This window comes from Alosa sapidissima, chromosome 12, assembly GCF_018492685.1.
Source record: "Alosa sapidissima isolate fAloSap1 chromosome 12, fAloSap1.pri, whole genome shotgun sequence".
NCBI classification, from domain to species: Eukaryota; Metazoa; Chordata; class Actinopteri; order Clupeiformes; family Clupeidae; genus Alosa; species Alosa sapidissima.
In genome coordinates this window covers 6,797,314-6,814,273 of record NC_055968.1, presented here as the reverse complement: position 1 = coordinate 6,814,273, position 16,960 = coordinate 6,797,314, and the positions used below count along the sequence as shown (strand labels likewise).

The 16,960-nt window shown below is 45.3% G+C and overlaps 1 protein-coding gene across 3 annotated transcripts in view; it reads right to left on the bottom strand.

Annotated features, from left to right (window-relative positions):
- The window catches only part of gng12b (guanine nucleotide binding protein (G protein), gamma 12b), a 44,104-nt gene extending 27,966 nt beyond the window's left edge, over nucleotides 1–16,138 (bottom strand). Inside the window, exons 1-2 of one of the 3 annotated variants that reach the window (XM_042111875.1) lie at nucleotides 15,831–16,138; nucleotides 4,500–4,562 (exon numbers count right to left, since the gene is read on the bottom strand). The gene's annotated coding sequence lies outside the window, so the exon portion shown is untranslated. Of the gene's footprint in view, nucleotides 1–4,499; nucleotides 4,563–4,664; nucleotides 4,743–4,877; nucleotides 4,899–15,830 lie in introns of those variants that run through there. The other 2 variants (XM_042111878.1, XM_042111877.1) reach the window with 2 other exon arrangements.
- Between the last annotated feature and the right edge of the window lie 822 nt (nucleotides 16,139–16,960).

Below are 16,960 nucleotides of genomic sequence, written 5' to 3'. Positions count from 1 at the left end.
AAGTGCGTCTTTCCGCTGTGAGGGACTTGTCTGGCTTACTGTGTGCCCCATTTCGACCTACCAGATATGCAGGAAAACTATGCAAGGCTTAGTGCGCGTCATCATATCACCATGTACTGGCTGCTTTATAAAGAATATTACTACAGCATGTTTGACGCAGTCTGGTGCAGTTATGATGAAGAACAAGCTGACCAAATAAGTGCGGCCGGGCCAGAGAGAGGGAAGGGGGGTGGTGGTGGGTAGTGGGGCTAGGGAAGGCTGGACACACAACATTCCATTGTCCCTGGGAGCTGAGACATCTGCAGGGCCCCAGGACTCTGAGGCCCCTTGCTCCAGAGATAGTGAGCACGTGCAGGAGGTGAACGCTGGGGGTGGGGGTGGGGAGATGGCAGTAGGTGCAGTATGTTTTTAAGTAAGGCAGGGGGGGCACTCTAGGAACAGAACAAGCCTTGGCTTCATCTGAGATCTATGTGGTGGACTGACGGGGGAGATTGGTAGCCGCCTCTACCCGTGCGGCGGACTGACGTATACGGCCCAGACACAGGCCCCTGCTGTAGAGCCTGCGGGGTCGCATGCAACACCTGTCCCCGAGTCTCATAGAGAGCCATTGTACCACACCTGTGCAGACAGCAGTCCTACTAATACTGACTTACATCTCATTGGCACTGATAGTGCCCACAAAATGACACACATGTACACGTACACCCCCCCCCCCCCCCCACACACACACACACACACACCCCACCACACACACACACACACAGCAGGTGGAGGAAATGGAAGTAGGATGTGTATAACCACATAGTTGCATGAAAATATTTCAACACATATATGTGCAATTCCCAACATCTTCTTGCATACACACACAGAGCTCTGAGAAGGATTCTACAGTCATGGGATGGGAGTGCAGAAATACAGTAAATACCATGAAAAGGTGGTGCCATTGCCATTTCTTGATAATGGGGCAACTTTCTGTAAACAGTCACCACATTGTCATTCTGCAGACTCTGCACATGTGCACATTATTTCAGGTTTTTGCTGTCAGTATGCTGCACTGGTAAGTCTATAGGCTACTTTGCATTGTGGTTGTGTTTTTTATGCGTTTGTCTCAATATTTGGGAAGACTGAACCTCAAATTCAAGTTCCATTTGAATTGGCCGACCATCACCCACATCTGCATTCTGCACTCAACACATGTCATCTCTCCATCTCTCCCCCTAATTGCCTTGTGTTGTAGCCTAGTTAGACGGCTGGACAGACACTTCTCACTGAGAGACAGAGTCTCACTGCGCTATTGTGAAGAATTGTGAAGTTAACGTCCCCAGACACTTCATTGTTCATTGTGTGAACATTACAAATCAAGGGAAATGTCTGGGGTGGGTTAATGGGAAAACGCATGACCAATGGGTTTCACCCATCCTGAGACATTCTTTTGTTCACTAACAGCAGTTACTGCCACCCTGTAGGTGCAGAGCTAAGCTCAATACCGCCATCTGTGGGAGAGTCTTATGACCTACAGATGTCAGCTGGACATTATTACCTTAACACGATGCCATTCCATGTAGTTAGTCCTAAATATAAAAGTACCGTAAAAGTACTGTAAAAGTAAGTAGCATTTTACGCACTAATTACCTCTATATGCTAACTAAATCCAATATCATACCTACATGACGAAGATATAGGCTAGCTACTACATATCACAAAGTGATATGGCAAGTTGAAATTTCAATCTTCAAACTAAAATATACAGTATCTTGTTCAAACACAATTTCAGCTTCAAAGAGACTTCCCAGTAACATATAGTGGATTATGCAACATCTTTGCCTTCCCTTTTGCTTTCTCTGCATATACAGTCATTGGAAAGGCCTGAACAAAAACTGGTTAAGTTAAGTCCAAAATAAAATAAACAGATGATGCCGTAATGCAGAAACTTAACACAAGACAAAATTAAGTTTGAAAGTTCAAAAAATACTTTCTTTGTACTTTATATGTGTTTGTATGTATGCACTGTACACAGCAGATGACTCAACAGTCACACAGCAGGTGACATCACCAGTATCTTCACTGACAAGATAAATGAATCACAGTAGTGGAAAAGTCCCTCATTCCACCCAGATATAACAGAGGAGAAATACAGGCCTTGGATCTTCTGTTCATCTGGAGGGGGGCCAGTGCCAAGAAATCTGGGACAAAGGTCATATCAGCTAATTTCATGCAAGGCCAAAGACTTTCAGAGACTGAGAGAAACCTTTGAGACTTGGCTGTGTGTGTCAGAGAGACACTGAATGATCTATTTGCAACATCAAAGAGAAAAGGCTGATTTACCTCATCAATCATATAGAGGAACCAGTTGCGTTTTGAGCTATCAATCACAGAGAGCTACTTGCGTCATACAGTTCGCATTCATTCACATTAACTTCATCATTCAATAACAGACAAAACATCATTCAACCTATAGCCATGATGACTGAAAATCAGTGGTACAGCAGGTCTGCAGTTGATCTGGGTACTCTAAAACCAAACTGAAATACTTTTGAAGGTGGTTCACTGACTGATATTTTCGACATACTCCAATATGGGCTCCATCCCAAATGGTAAATAATATACACTGCAACAGTGCTGTACACCTTATGCACAATCATAGTAATAATCAAAATCCCAACTGCCTATGCAATAATTCAAGTTACCACAAGAGGACAGTGTCCTATCACCTAAGTTGCTGAGAAAAGGGATTTTGAGAGGAGGTTTATGCTCCTAATGCATGCATAATTGATGTTGTTAGTCAAGGATGTCATCTGATCACTTCACAAAGGCCTAGTCCACAATAAAGGGGGGCACCAAGTCCATTTCCTAATGAGACAAACCACAAACATATGTCCACTGTTACCAGGCAGAGACAAGCGCTCAAGCAGCGCACGGGGGTGGGGTGGACTAAGACCGTTACATCACATTAGAGAGGGAGCAGAGTGATTGAGAGCACAAATACTTTGGAAATATGCTGGCCCAGATCTGGCCCAGCTGCGTTCAGATTGAGCCGTCATTTGAGCAGCATGGGGAGCACTTAAGGTGATAAACGTGCAAGACTCCCTCACCTTCCACCTTCTCAATAAAAGCCTGGTCTTGCCTAAATTATTTTGGACAAAAAGCTAATTTACTGAGATGTTATCCCTTCTTTCAGATTAACTAAATTATCTCAGATGTTTAGGGCTCAGATTAAGACTACGCCCCCAGACTTAATTTTTTAGGCGGTGAGGGTCTCTATCACCACCTCACCACCTGACTCACCGAGTCTCTTAGCTTCCACCCAGTAAAAACCTATTCTCCTTCAATTCAACTCAAGCGCTTTTGGAGAAAAAAAAAAACACTTTTCACTTACTTCAAATGAAAACAGCTAAAACATTTCTAAACTATTCAGATAACCTTCCCTTTTACCTGGGAGCTTGGGCTGGGCAAAAAAATCAACTTTAAATTGATTTTTATTTATTTATTAAAATCGATTTGTTTTTATGAAAATCGATTTTCTTTTTAAATTCCATCACTGAAAAATGGGGGAGGTCATATTGCCCAGTTTTATTGGAAGCATTATGAACATTTGACCTGTAGCAAAATATCAACTTGATGTCAAGTACATCATTTGCTGATCAGTTGAAAACCTCAGTGTCAAATTGTATTTCCTGGTGTGGGGATTCGCAATGTGTTTTTTCTGACAATCCCACCAAACTAAAGGTTGGCCATCAACCTTGATGTCTTAGCATCACTTGCAGTTTTTGTGAATGGCCCATGTGGCTTGCAGCTCCTAGATGACAAGTCAGGCTGAACTACAGAGAGGGCCTCAATCTTGAACCCTTACTGTGACAAGGTGCGCATTAGTGTGAGTGAGCTATCCAATTGGCTGCTCTGGTTCTGTACTTGTCAACATGCATGAAGAGATAAGAGAAGTGACTTACAATGAAGCCCTCTCCACTGGTGCTGCTGGGTGCTTAGATAAGCAGTACGCCAGAGCCGTCTCATTCAACACCATAATGAGGTAAACTAGCATGAGCATGCTAATACCATAAAGAGGTAGCATGCTAACTAACTAGCTATATGTTGCTGTAGTGCATGCTTAAATATGTTTTATATGTCAAGCGATTTCAAACCTGTTTTTACATATAGTAAGCCATGGGAGGAGACCATACTGGCTATCTGGCAGGAGTGTGGTGATAATATTCACACAGATCATAAAACAGTGAGAGCTGATGAATCTGGCAGCCTTGAGGAGGTCTGGCATTCCCATTGCAAGGCACCCCCCCATACACACACACACACACACACACACACACACGTAGCCAAGCTGGCTTTGTTTCAACTTCCAAACAACAATAGCTATTTGAAATGTTTCAGTCAGAGGTCACTAGGTACAAAGCAAAGCAGCATTGAACCCTAAGTAATTGAGATAACTGCTTGTTGCATAACATTGACAGCGTGTGACATACTAAGACGCAAACAATATGACCAACCTTGATCTTCGGTGGTTGGGAAGTGCTCTGGATGCACAGATTCAGCTAAGATGCAGGAGGAACCTAAAAGTGAGAGACAGAGAGACATGTTAGTTTTATAAGAAGATCCACGCAGTTCCTATAGCTTCATCATGCCACGTTACAAGGCTTAAAATGGAATTCAACCTCTAGTCAGCAGCTTAGTTTCTCATAGAGAGGTCACAGAGCCCTGCTAGGAATGACCCTCAAGCCCTTCAAACCACATGCGGAGTCAAAGTAAGGCAGAGGTTTGAGGTATTGCAACCACACACACAGGTGGAGTCACAGACTGGGCGCATGCATGTGTGTGTGTGTGTGTGTGTGTGTGTTTTCACTGCATTCCAGTGAAACCAGTCAGACCTTGTCTTCCTGCGCCTCTCCTCCTGGTCACTGTGGTGTAAACTAAAGCCAGCCACCAAACATCCACAGAAAACACAGAGAGAGGGAGACTGGGGTAAAAGAGAGAGAGAGGGAGACTGGGGTAAAAGAGAGAGGGAGACTGGGGTAAAAGAGAGAGAGAGGGGGAGACTGGGGTAAAAGAGAGAGAGAGGGAGACTGGGGTAAAAGAGAGAGAGAGGGAGACTGGGGTAAAAGAGAGAAAGAGGCCGGAAACGTCTGCCTGTCTACGCCGTGTCTAACGGCTCCTCCTGGTGGGGCTTCCTGAGCGCTCCGCCAGCCACATTGCCCACAGTGCATCAGGAATGTCCAAAAATGTTCCTGCTGTGTAGCCTATAGAGGAAGGGAGGCACTGCTCCAGCCCGAGCAGAACTCCATCTTCCCAGAACACGATTTAGAACGCTGAGCTGAGCTGATTAAAACAGCCCTGGTCAGACTGAGATCACTTTGGCTAAGGTCAGTCCAGGCCAGGGCTCATTAGTTTTCGTGAGAGACGATATGATGGTGACATGAGAGAAGGATGTTATAGCACTTCTTAACACTACCAGGACTCGTTTCCCATACATGGATTATGCCTTGTCCTTTTATTCAATGGAAATCTCCATTCAAGTTCTCTAAATCATATACAGGAAACCGGCTCTTAGCGTTAAGGGGGAGGAACCTGTCAAACATGCTGGAGTTACGTTAGTTCCTACCTCTACAAGAGTGTGTGTGTCAAAACTCACAGTCAAGTCTGAGTCAATTGTTTTCTGGTAACTGGCTTGTAAATGTTAAAGAGAAGTGACACACTCTGTGGTTCAGGCAGACACCAAAGCAGCCCTCGTCTGAAACAGTCAATGCCAAACGCCTTGGAAATGTGGCATCAAAACAGTTATCAGCACTCAATGTAAAATGTATTAGTCTGCACGAAAAAGAGGACCGCGGCCAGGGTCTGGACTTGGGTATTGCTAAGCAACAGACATGCAGGTTCACAGAGACAGCTTATGTAAGGGCAGAGCTGATGGATAGTAGAGGCTTATTGACTGGAGTGACAGGGACATAAGCACACACTCAACACACAAAAGCACCACACACCACCATCTCAACAGTGGTTGTGAGTACAAGCACAGATCTCACTGCTTCTGAAATCAGATAGTATTCCACGAAGACCTTCTCATAGCAGAAGAAAAATCCTGGGCTGTAGAGAGTGTACACAAACACTCTCCTACACACACACACACACACACAGTAAATTCCTGAAAGGGAAAAGCTAGGGTGAACCAGGCAAGAGGAACAATTCAGTGTGTTTTACAGAGAAATGCAGGGCTGAAATCCAAGCCTGAAGGGATGCATGTCCTTTATGAGGGGTGAGGCTGGAGCAAATGGCCCTTCACTAACTCCTTTCGTGGAGATGAAATGTGAATTTTTATAGACCACTGGCGATAAGCAAGCATGGAAACACAACCGGTTAGACGTGAGGAGCCAGCAGCCCCCGAATGCTCCAGGGACCCAATGACAGGAATCTGGGTGACTGAACAAAACAAGCAGCCACCAGGCTGAGTCGTGGCGGGCCAAATGCGGGTATATGGATCGCTAGGCAACAGGCAGGAAACTCGTCATGGAGATGAGGGAGAGCGAGAGAGAGCGAGCGCGAGAGAGAGAGAGAGAGAGAGAGCAATCCTTTATTGAAACATTAAGTCATAAAGTATAAAGCAAAGTCCAAATACAGTGCCACTTCCCCTATTCAGTGGCTTCCTGAAACCAGATTGTTTTCAGAATTTCCCCCACAGAAAAACTCTCAGATGACAAAAAACACAGAAAAATCCCAATACATATTTATTTCCAAACGATTTTATTTCCAAATTATATTTCCATGGATTTACTAGTCACACAGTTTTATTCACAAAGGAAGAAAAGTGTCTATATTAAAAACACTATACATCAGCACATCCTCAGCTTTTTGTCTGTGATGGTTCAATTACAGTTAAACTGCCCTGGTGTCCATAGCAGCACAGAGATGAGCTGAGATAAGAAGGGAACAGAAGACTGCATGGTGGAGGAGTGAGCTGCCGAGCTGTCCTACAGGTCACGTTTACACCAAACAAACGCTGGTGCTTACGCCTGCGCAAACCAGGCAGCAGGGAAACCAGCAGCTTCAGACTCAGCAGCACGGCCACAACAAAGCCCCCCACTGTCTATTTAGAACCTACAGAGATCGGAGCAACGCCAGAGCCCCGGCCAGCTCCATCGATACGCCTCGCCTCGCTCCGAGATGGACCATCTAGCCATGTATTACCTCTAATCATATTTGTTTCGCCGGCCGGCCAGGGCTCATTTGGAATTCTACTGGACACTGCGCAGAGCTAGTACCCGCTCTGATGTCAAGTTCCCGGTCTGGCCACGACTGAGGTGTTGAAATGTTTTATTACCTACGGTGTTCTACAGTTGCTAGGTAACCGGTTGCTTCCTCGGCCGCCTTGTGTTTGCCAGGGCTCCAGTCGGAGAGTGAGCAACAGTGTGTGCCGTCTTTAGAGCCCGGGGGGGGGGGGGGGAGCAAAGCAGGGAAGCCAGGAGGGCTGCAACAGTTTGTCCACAAGGCGACCACCACATCCTCCCTTGACCCCTCATTAAGAGTGCATCAGACTGGCGCCTGGAGCCAGGCTGCTACTGATGGCTTGTGTCTGGGTGGTTCTTCAGCCACTGTGTGGCTTTTGCCGGCTGACCTCTGTTGTCTACCGAGCAAGTGTCCAGCCTTGTGTAACCCCTTGAGTGTGCCTGCTAACTGGTTCTCAAGTGACGGGGGACAGCTGGGAGAGCCATGCCGTTGCATCAGCACTCAGGGCCAACGCTACACTGCGGCTGCCGGGGGCATTCTACCACTCCAGACATCCATCACATGCCAAACTCCAGCCGCTCGGCACAGGCCGGCGAGACACCGCAGTCGGTCGTTGGCCAGTGAGACCCTCCTCTGCCTCTGTAATTAATGGCTTGTATCCGTGCTGTATGCCACTGGCCGGCCGCCTCTGTGAAGGTGATAAACGAGACTGGGCTGAGAGCGCGTGTGCTCAGGGCCAATGGCTGTCTAAGGCTGGGGCAGAGAGAGAGTCTCAGAACTACTGGGGTTGAGAGAGAAAGAGAGTCAGAATACGGGTGTATAAGACAGAGAGTGAGGGAGAAAAGGGCATTTAAAACAGAATAAGAAAGATTGATGGGGAGGGCAAGAGAAGGAAAGAGAGAGATAAAAGAGGAGAGAGAGAGAGAGAGAGAGAGAGAGAGAGAGAGAGAGAGAGAGAGAGAGAGAGAGAGAGAGGAGATGAAAGAAGTAATGAGAGTCAGAGTAAGAAAGAACAAAAAAAGAGCAAGAGTCAGAGAGAGAGAGAAAGATACTTTTTTTTTCTTTGTCCTCCATCCTTCTTCTTTTACCCTCTATTACCTATGGATATTTTATATAAGTTTAGATCTATGTATGTTACATATATATGTCTATACTGTTTTGTATGACTGCTTTGCCAATGCAAATACCCTTTTTTGTCATGCCCATAAAGCACCTTTGAATTGAATTGAATTGAGAAAGCTCCACTGAGAGTTGGCGCCGCGCTAATGAATGAGTGAGCTCTCTGGTGGCGCACCTAATAGGACTAAACATGTAATCCCTGCGCACACTGGGCACACCGCAGACAAAGTGCAAAGCCTCACACATGGGAGTGCCGAGTGGAGCGACTGGGGCACCAAGAAGCGCCTAGATTCCCCTGGGAGCCAATCTGATGGGGGGGGGGGGGGGCCTCTAGAATTACACAGAAAGGCCAGGATATTAGGCAACCAGGGAGGGAAACCATGATTTTAAAATAATGGAACTAATCATTGCAAACACACTCCCAAAGATTGCCCTTTTGACCTCACGGAACTTGTGATGTGTAACAGTGAGGGGCTTTGGCTTTGATGAAGGCAAATGACTCCATAAATAGCCCAGCACAGCAGAAAGGACCTGTTTCCAAGGGAACAATAGAGACCTATGAGCAGGCTCTTATGGCCAGAGGGACCTGTCAGGGTCAGAGTTCACCAGGCCAGCACTCAACCTCCTGCTCTACCTGTGCAACCAATCAGAAAGAGATGAGAGCGTGACAGGCGTAATTGTGCCATCATGATAACTTCCTGATGCATGCCTCATTGTTGTCCTGACATGACAGAAGGGGTTTGTTTTCAATAGAGATTAAATGATACCGTAGGGATGCACCACACACTGACAGCTTCATTCACAATACACAGAGTGAAATTAGTGATTACATTGTGTAACATCCAAAACAAATCAAAATACACACATTTGATTGAAAATTTGTGGTTACTGAAATTCAGGCACCACAGACAAGTAAAGCTTGCCACTGCTCAACAATGGCATTTTGACTGGAAAGCAGCTTCAAGTCCCAAATGTACCTCATCCAAGGACAGAATGAAAACAGATTGGACAAAGCGTAGGGTTACTAATGTAATGACTTCCCTCCTGAGCGCAGATGGTGCTTCTGTGTGCGTTCTGAGTGACTTGCTGTCAAGAATTAGATGGCTGGAAATGATGTGTCAGATGATGTGACCATGGTAATCACACGCACACACACACACACACACACACACACACACACACAAAGAACAATCAGGCTCGTCACAGCGACAGCCCTTTGTATGGCAACCACCACCAGCATCACCAGGACCAATGAAAAACACCAAGACCTGTTTCCACAAATAACCCACATCGCCACTCCTCTCACACACCACTCCCTGTGGATTACACACACACACACACACGCGCACACACACACACACACACACACACACACACACACACACACACAATCCCCCTCACCCCTTAAATACTATCCTGAGGGAATGGAAGCAATTTTCAGCTATGTTTCACAACAGAGGCCACACGTGGTGCTGAATGGTCTGAGCAGATTGGTAGCAAGGAGCTCACACAGACGTCACAACCCCGTGCAGCCGCCTACGACTACGTCTGTCTGGCAAACTCGGGCATGTTGTTTCTTCGCCCATGAGAACGACCGTGACGGCACGTGACGCAAGTGCGAAAATGACAGTCTTCAAATAGATTAAAGGAGGGTTTTTTTTATTTTGTGTTTCGCATGTACATACAAGGACACATCACACGGGCCTATTCGATTCTAGCTTTACATTTTTTCATTTTCAACAATCCCACAACTTCACAGCGTCATCATGGCTTCTGCTCGATCTGGGTGGGATAGCACAGAGATGTTTACGTCAGCCACTGGACTAGCCTGAGCACGACGCCCGAGCATTACTGCTCTCCACCTCTACCTTCTCCTCGCACACAATCCAGCGATTCATCGTGCCCTTTCTGCGCACGGCAAATCAATTGGGAAAGAGACTCTCTCCTTTGTGCCTCCCTGCTTCCCAAACTACATCTGCCACAAGCCCAGTGAGTAAATTAGCCAATATTACCTAATCAAGAGAAGAGGCCAGCACACACAGAGAGACAGAGAGAGAGAAGAGAGAGAGAGAGAGAAAAGAGAGAGAGAGAGAGAAGAGAGAAGAGAGAGAGAAAAGAGAGAGACCTAAACTAAAAACATCGGACACTGCTTGTTTATGGCCGGCTTGCTTGAATAGGAGGCTCCTGTCACCACGGACACAGACGAGATAAGGCCAGCTGAGCTTAACCATCCCATCCACTCACCTCCGTTGGCACGGCAACTCAACACTCGACTCCGTGTAATCCCAATCAGTACCAGCAAGGAATGATGAAACCAAAGACCATCAGGCACTAGAGAGGGGTGAAGTTAGCCCTTATTATCAAATATCAGAGTTTAACTCTGACAGAGCCGTGTTTAAACGGCCATCACTGTGAGAACAGAGCCTTTCCCACAATCATGATGTGCTTTAACCTTGTAGAAAAGGTGAAAGGGCCAAGGTTATATGATTATATCTTGTACAGCACCCTTCTGCAATGACTAAATAATTTATTCCCAGCTATAGCCAAGGTCTATAACGATTCTACCCTTTTAAACCTCTTAAAAACTTGACTACTTTGGGTTCTAGCAAAGTTGGGTTCATCGGCCCTCCAACATTGTGAAAGGCTGTTTGTCCCAGTAACCTCCACTGAACAGCACTCTTCAGTGTCCTCTCTCCCAGTGTGTGGCGTGTGGTGATGCAGTGCAGAAGGTTTGACACGGACACTTGAAAGGGAAAAATCAGTTGGCCAAATGAGAGCAGTGGAGTTTGCTTGCAACTACAACATGGTGCCTGACTGGACTGTTAGGAGTAAACACAGCAATTTGGCCTCCAAGAGGCTTGCTGTTGTCATACAGAAAGTTAGCACTGGGCCGACTGACCCTCAAAGACCACTGCAACCTGGAACTTACAAGCAGCCATGATAGCGCAAACCTCCAGAAAGGGGATCAAAGGAGGAGAGGGAAAGGCTGGACGAGTGGACACATCTGCAGGGCCACACTGTTACAATGGCCAGAACACACACACACACACACACACACACACACACACACACACACACACACACTTCACGCTACAATGACAGAATGTGTTGTGCGTCAGCATGTCCCTGTGCCCTGGGGTAGAATGTGTTGAAGCATGTCCCTGAGAGAAAAAGAAAAAGATAGTGAGGGAGAGAGAAAGGGAGAAAGTAGAGAGAGAGAGGGAGGGAGAAATACAAAGAAAGAACAATGGAAAGAGACAGGGTAAATGGAGATAGATAGAGAGAAAGGGGGAAGGGAATAAAGACAAGACAGGGAAGGAAAGAGAATAGGAAAGAGAGAGGGAGAAAGAGAATATGAAGGAGAGAGGGAGAAACAATAGTAAAGAGAGAGAGGGCGAGAGAGAATATGAAGGAGAGAGAGAGAGAAACAATAGGAAAGAGAGAGAGCGAGAGATGGAAAGTGGGCAGAAGGGTCAGTGCCCAGGACGCGGGTTGGGGGTGGGCACAGCAGGGCTGTCATGTAGCACCTCACGCGGCTGACGCTGATAGGGGCAGACACACACAGGCAGCAATCACAAGGGCAGCACACGGCGTCCACATCCAGCTGACGTGCCCCATCATCACACACACACACACACACACACACACACACACACACACACACACACACACACACACAGCTCAGGGTGGATCCAAGATGACTTGTATGGGAGTTCCATCATGGCAAGTTCTTTTATGGTTACGGGTATCAAAGATTTACTCATCATTAGTGAGCTTGTGGTGACCTGCTGAGAGCCAAAACCACAAATACCAAAACTTCAGTCATCTTCAAACCGAGAAGAAAAATACATGATAACGGCGAACACCGAAAAGGGCTTCTCACAAAATAGATTGAACATTGCCAATGCTAGGCTTCAAGCCAAGGCATTACACAGGGAGACCCCCAGCTCAGTCTGTCAGTGCAGTCCATTAGCGTGCAAACATGACCAACCTGGCAGTCATTGATGTAGCTGAGGACGAGAGCAGCATAGCAGATGAACATAGCAATAACTCCAGCACTCTAATCCACTCCGGTGAGGGATGGAGATGGCAGGGCTGCCAGTCAAATCCAAGGCAGAAGGACCATACAAAAAAGCAAAACAAAATACAAAACACATTTCTCTCTTCTTGTTTTGGCTTCTTCACCACATTCTTGGAAGTGAGCTTTGGTGGAGGGAGTTGTTGATGGTAGTGATGATGGTTGGAGCTTGGGTGGGTGAAGGGAGGTGTATCTTTATTGGGCTGGTGGTATGAATGTACCCCCACCATAGTCCCCAAATCTCATACTGGGAGGGGCAAGAGGGTCTGTTTTTATTTTGCTGGTGGTGACTTTGGTATATGTGTGTGTAGAGGGGGGTAGTGGTGGTTGTAATAATTATGTGTATGGGGGGGGGGGGGGCATATTGGTAGGGGTGCGATGGTCTTTTTTTATTGGGCTGGTGGTGACGCAGACTCCAGCTCCCCTAGGGCTAGTGTGAAACCGAAGTAGAGGCAGCCAGAGGGAGAGGCACCAGCTCACGAGATAGACCCACACTGGGGTTCACACACTGTAGCTAGGCAACAGGGCCCAGTTCCACGTCATTACCAGCCAGAGAGAGGGGGGAGATTGGGGGGAGGGGGGTATTGGGGGGGGGGGGGGGGGGTAAGAAAAAAAAACTTCTGGTGGTGAGAGACTGACACGTTGTTGTTGGCGATAGTGGTGGTGTTTGGTGGTGGTGGGGGGGGGAGAACAGCTGATCTTCCACTCATTATGGACTCACTGTCAGTCTCTGTTAAAGAGACAGTTCACCCAAAAATGGACATTCTGCCCTCACCACCCCAGGCAAGTGGACACACAAGTCTGATTGGCATTGAACTCCAAATGGGCTTTCCAGCACCATGTCAGCTTCCAAGAAAGAACTGCTTATTAACTAGATAACTTAATATTAACTTATGTATGATATGGTACAAGTAATAAGAACATCCTAAGTATCCACTGACAGTATGAAATAATATACTTCAAACTCTTCAATACAATTTCTTGTATTTTGAAAATTTGTCTGAGCAACATTACTGAAACTCATTGCTGAAACACTTTTTTAAATGACTGAAAAAGTAAAAGTCCAAAAGTGTCCATAAGTTCAGCCCTTCCATCTTGACCTTTCAGTGCACTCATCATCTATTAGATTATATCTACTGCTTGCTCTGTGTCTTGGAAGTGAAAGAGAGTGAGACGTTAACCGTTTCATTGCATTGTGTATCTACAGTAGAAGTGTTTGCTTAGTGGCAGACACCCAAGTAACAGCCTTAGGGGTTACAAGGAGACTTATTGGCACGGGAAAGCTGTGGCACTCATTCACGTTCCACCAGAGTGGAATGTGAGCACAGAGCAGGCACAATGAGGGAGACAACTGGCTCAGACTGGAAAGGCAACATTCACTGGATAGCAACTCCATTCCACAGATGATTCAGAGTTCTGCTCAGCTAACATATTTTACAGTAAAACAGTTAGAATCACAGGCATAAAAGCAACGGTATTTCACATCAGCATCCATATGCAGACACACACACACACACACACACACACATAGAACGGCATGGCCAAGTGTCCCCATCAATGGACCAGCTGAGAGCATCACCCTACAAATGTGCCATTTTCTCACTGATACGCAGTGACAAGCAGACAAAAACAAAACTGGGTCCTTGTCCCACTCCACACAACCAAACACAATTAGGATCCATACAGTAGGACCCACAACCATAACAAATGATAACAAATCAACCATGAGGCTCTCACAGTCAGCTGAGGGAACACACTCTCTCTTTCTCTCTCTCTCCCTGGTGACACAGGTATGCATTTCAAGACTGAGAGGATCTCTGTGTGAATGACTAGATAAACGATGCAGGCTTGCCAAACTATTACAGGCTGTCTAATGGAAGGGTCAGAGCAGGCTCTACTTCTTGAGAAAGCTTATGTCCTTCAATGTGTGCAGCAAGATCTTGCATATCTTTCCCCCATCTGTTGGGGCTGCAACATCAGTGCCAGTGACTCTAAGACACTAAACAAGCTGAGTAGGGCTGGCTCTGGTTTGGACTCTCTAGACTTGGTTATGAGAGAAGGATGTGGAAGTTACAGTATGCGTTTTGTGATTTATGTAAATTGCTGCTGCAACACTGCAATTTCCCTTCTGTAACCAATTAAGTAAATCTGTCTATCTACAGTACACATACCTGTAGGCATAGTCCACAAGGGTTGGCTACAGGAGTGAAATGCAGCCTCTTTCAACCTCCAACCAATTAAAAAAAAAAATCAACAGATTTTTTAATATGTAGATGTTTATCATGTAGGCTAAACAACATCTGGGTTTTCATTCCTTGAATGAAGGGAAAGTCATTTCTTGATTTAGATTTGGATATCCAAAGGCTTACTTATGTAGAAACATATGGTCACTTCAACTCCAATTCTGTTGTTGATGGGCCAAAATGGGCCTCGGAGTAACATTTCACAAAATAGAAATGGTATACATTCTGTTACATGGAAAGCAGATATGCTTGTGGATTCATCATGCACAGACACAAAGCAGTTATAGGCTCTTCATTAGTCCAGCTTCCCTTGTGCCTTTTCAGAGAGGGCCACCTCTGTGTACTTTGCTGCTGTACCTTAATTCTGCACACTCAACATAATTAAAGGAACACCTCACACATCTAAGCAAATCATTCACAAAAGCTCATGGCCAGACTTTAACAGAACATGAGAATATAAATCACAATTAAGTGGCAAGCAGAATGCGGTCTCTCAGACACACAAAAACCACACAAGCAAAAAGCAATGACTTTTTCCCATATGGTTACAATTGCTTAATACAGTGGATGCTTGCTGATCATCTTCAACAGTAGGCTATAGGTTATAGTAGGCTAATTGAGGCTGGGAAGATCCTGAAGCAAATAGCCTGTGTTGGTTTGCAACACTAGACTTTTTAATACAGGCCCACACGTTTTTCTTTTCATTTTCAGCCAACTTTTAAATAGCCACTGTTGTTTGTAGACTGCTCATAGTTTATAGGCTACACTTAAATCCAGAAGGTTCCTTGGCATAATTGCCTCTTCAAGTGTAAGAACCGAGGGTAGCATAAACGTTAATGGTAACAGCATTTAGGACAAAATGTTTCCGCTTTTGCAACATGTTGGTTAGTTATTCAAACCAATAAGAACAGTCTTAGTAGCCTAATACAGGAGTGGCCATTGGGATACACGGAACAGACGAACAAAAACTACAGAAACATGTTGTTACAAGTGAGGAAAACACCCAACCGATAATGACACGTTATGTCTACAGAAATCTTGAAATGAAATGACAGTTCAGTAAAAAAAAAGGAACTTAATTTTAAATCAATGTAAAAAAACAAAACGCGTATGAAATGTTATTTACATTCACAACTAGTAGAAACAGACATCAGAACACTCACCTGACCTCACTTCCACCAAAGGAAAAAAAGGGAAACAGCGTGATCGCTTCAGCCTTCGAACAAACTGTTTCTGGAAAAAAAAAAGACTTGTGGTCTATGACAACAGTGGGACCTGAGTCTTGGAGGAATATGATGGATATTATTCTTTAGTCTACGAGGTTCTTCCGACTTTTCTCCACGTAAATGTTGACCGTCTGCATTTGACAAGTTAAACTCCTTTCTCGGCACGGCACAAGAGGGACGACCTTTCACTATCGACAGACTGAATAGGCAACATGGAATGGTGGGAAGGTCTGAGGACTTGAGTTGAGCAGTTTCATGATTTTGTTCTCTCATATCCTGGGCGCCCTCTGTCTGTCAGCCCCTGTTCATTTCCCCCCCCACAACAATGGCAAATGCCTAGATTAATATATAGGCTAGCCTATATATATTATTTTTAACTCGGTGATATTTTGCAGATAACAACTAGGTAGGTTTCTTTAGAAGTTAGGATAAGGCTTTATTATAAAAAACATAAGCAAAAGGTGTGACCTTTATTAAAGCTTTAGGTTTAGTCTATGCATCTCATTATGAAGACCTTTCCTCAAAGGTGTGTGAAAGCCTAATTGAACAGTCTAGAAAGCATTACAAACATTCTCCAGAGCAGAGAGAAGATAGGCCTACATTACAGGGCCGCATTTCCCAAAACCATAGTTGATAACTAAGTTACCGGTAGCAATTTTGTTGGTTGCAATGCAATTTCCCATTGGTTTTGGGAAGTGCACCAAGGTGCCTTGGCTAACATCAATAGACGGTAAACAACAGTCCGCTTCTGGGTTCACCCAGGCTATGGTTTAGGGAGACTGTGGTGAGAAATTTTTTTATTTGAATTGGCCAATTGACATTTTAGAGCAGGGGTGGGCAAACTTTTTGGCTCAAGGGCCACATTGGGTTTTGAAAATTGGCCGGCGGGCCGCACAACAACCAACCCCGCCCACGACACATACATACATTTTTATAATAATAATATAGCCTATAATTTTGTATGAAAAGTATTTATTTTAAAATATGAATTGCTTAAAAATACTGCTAATTTTATGCTGTTTAACAAATGTATAAATTGTGCACTGTCGCTTTAATTCAGGTTTATT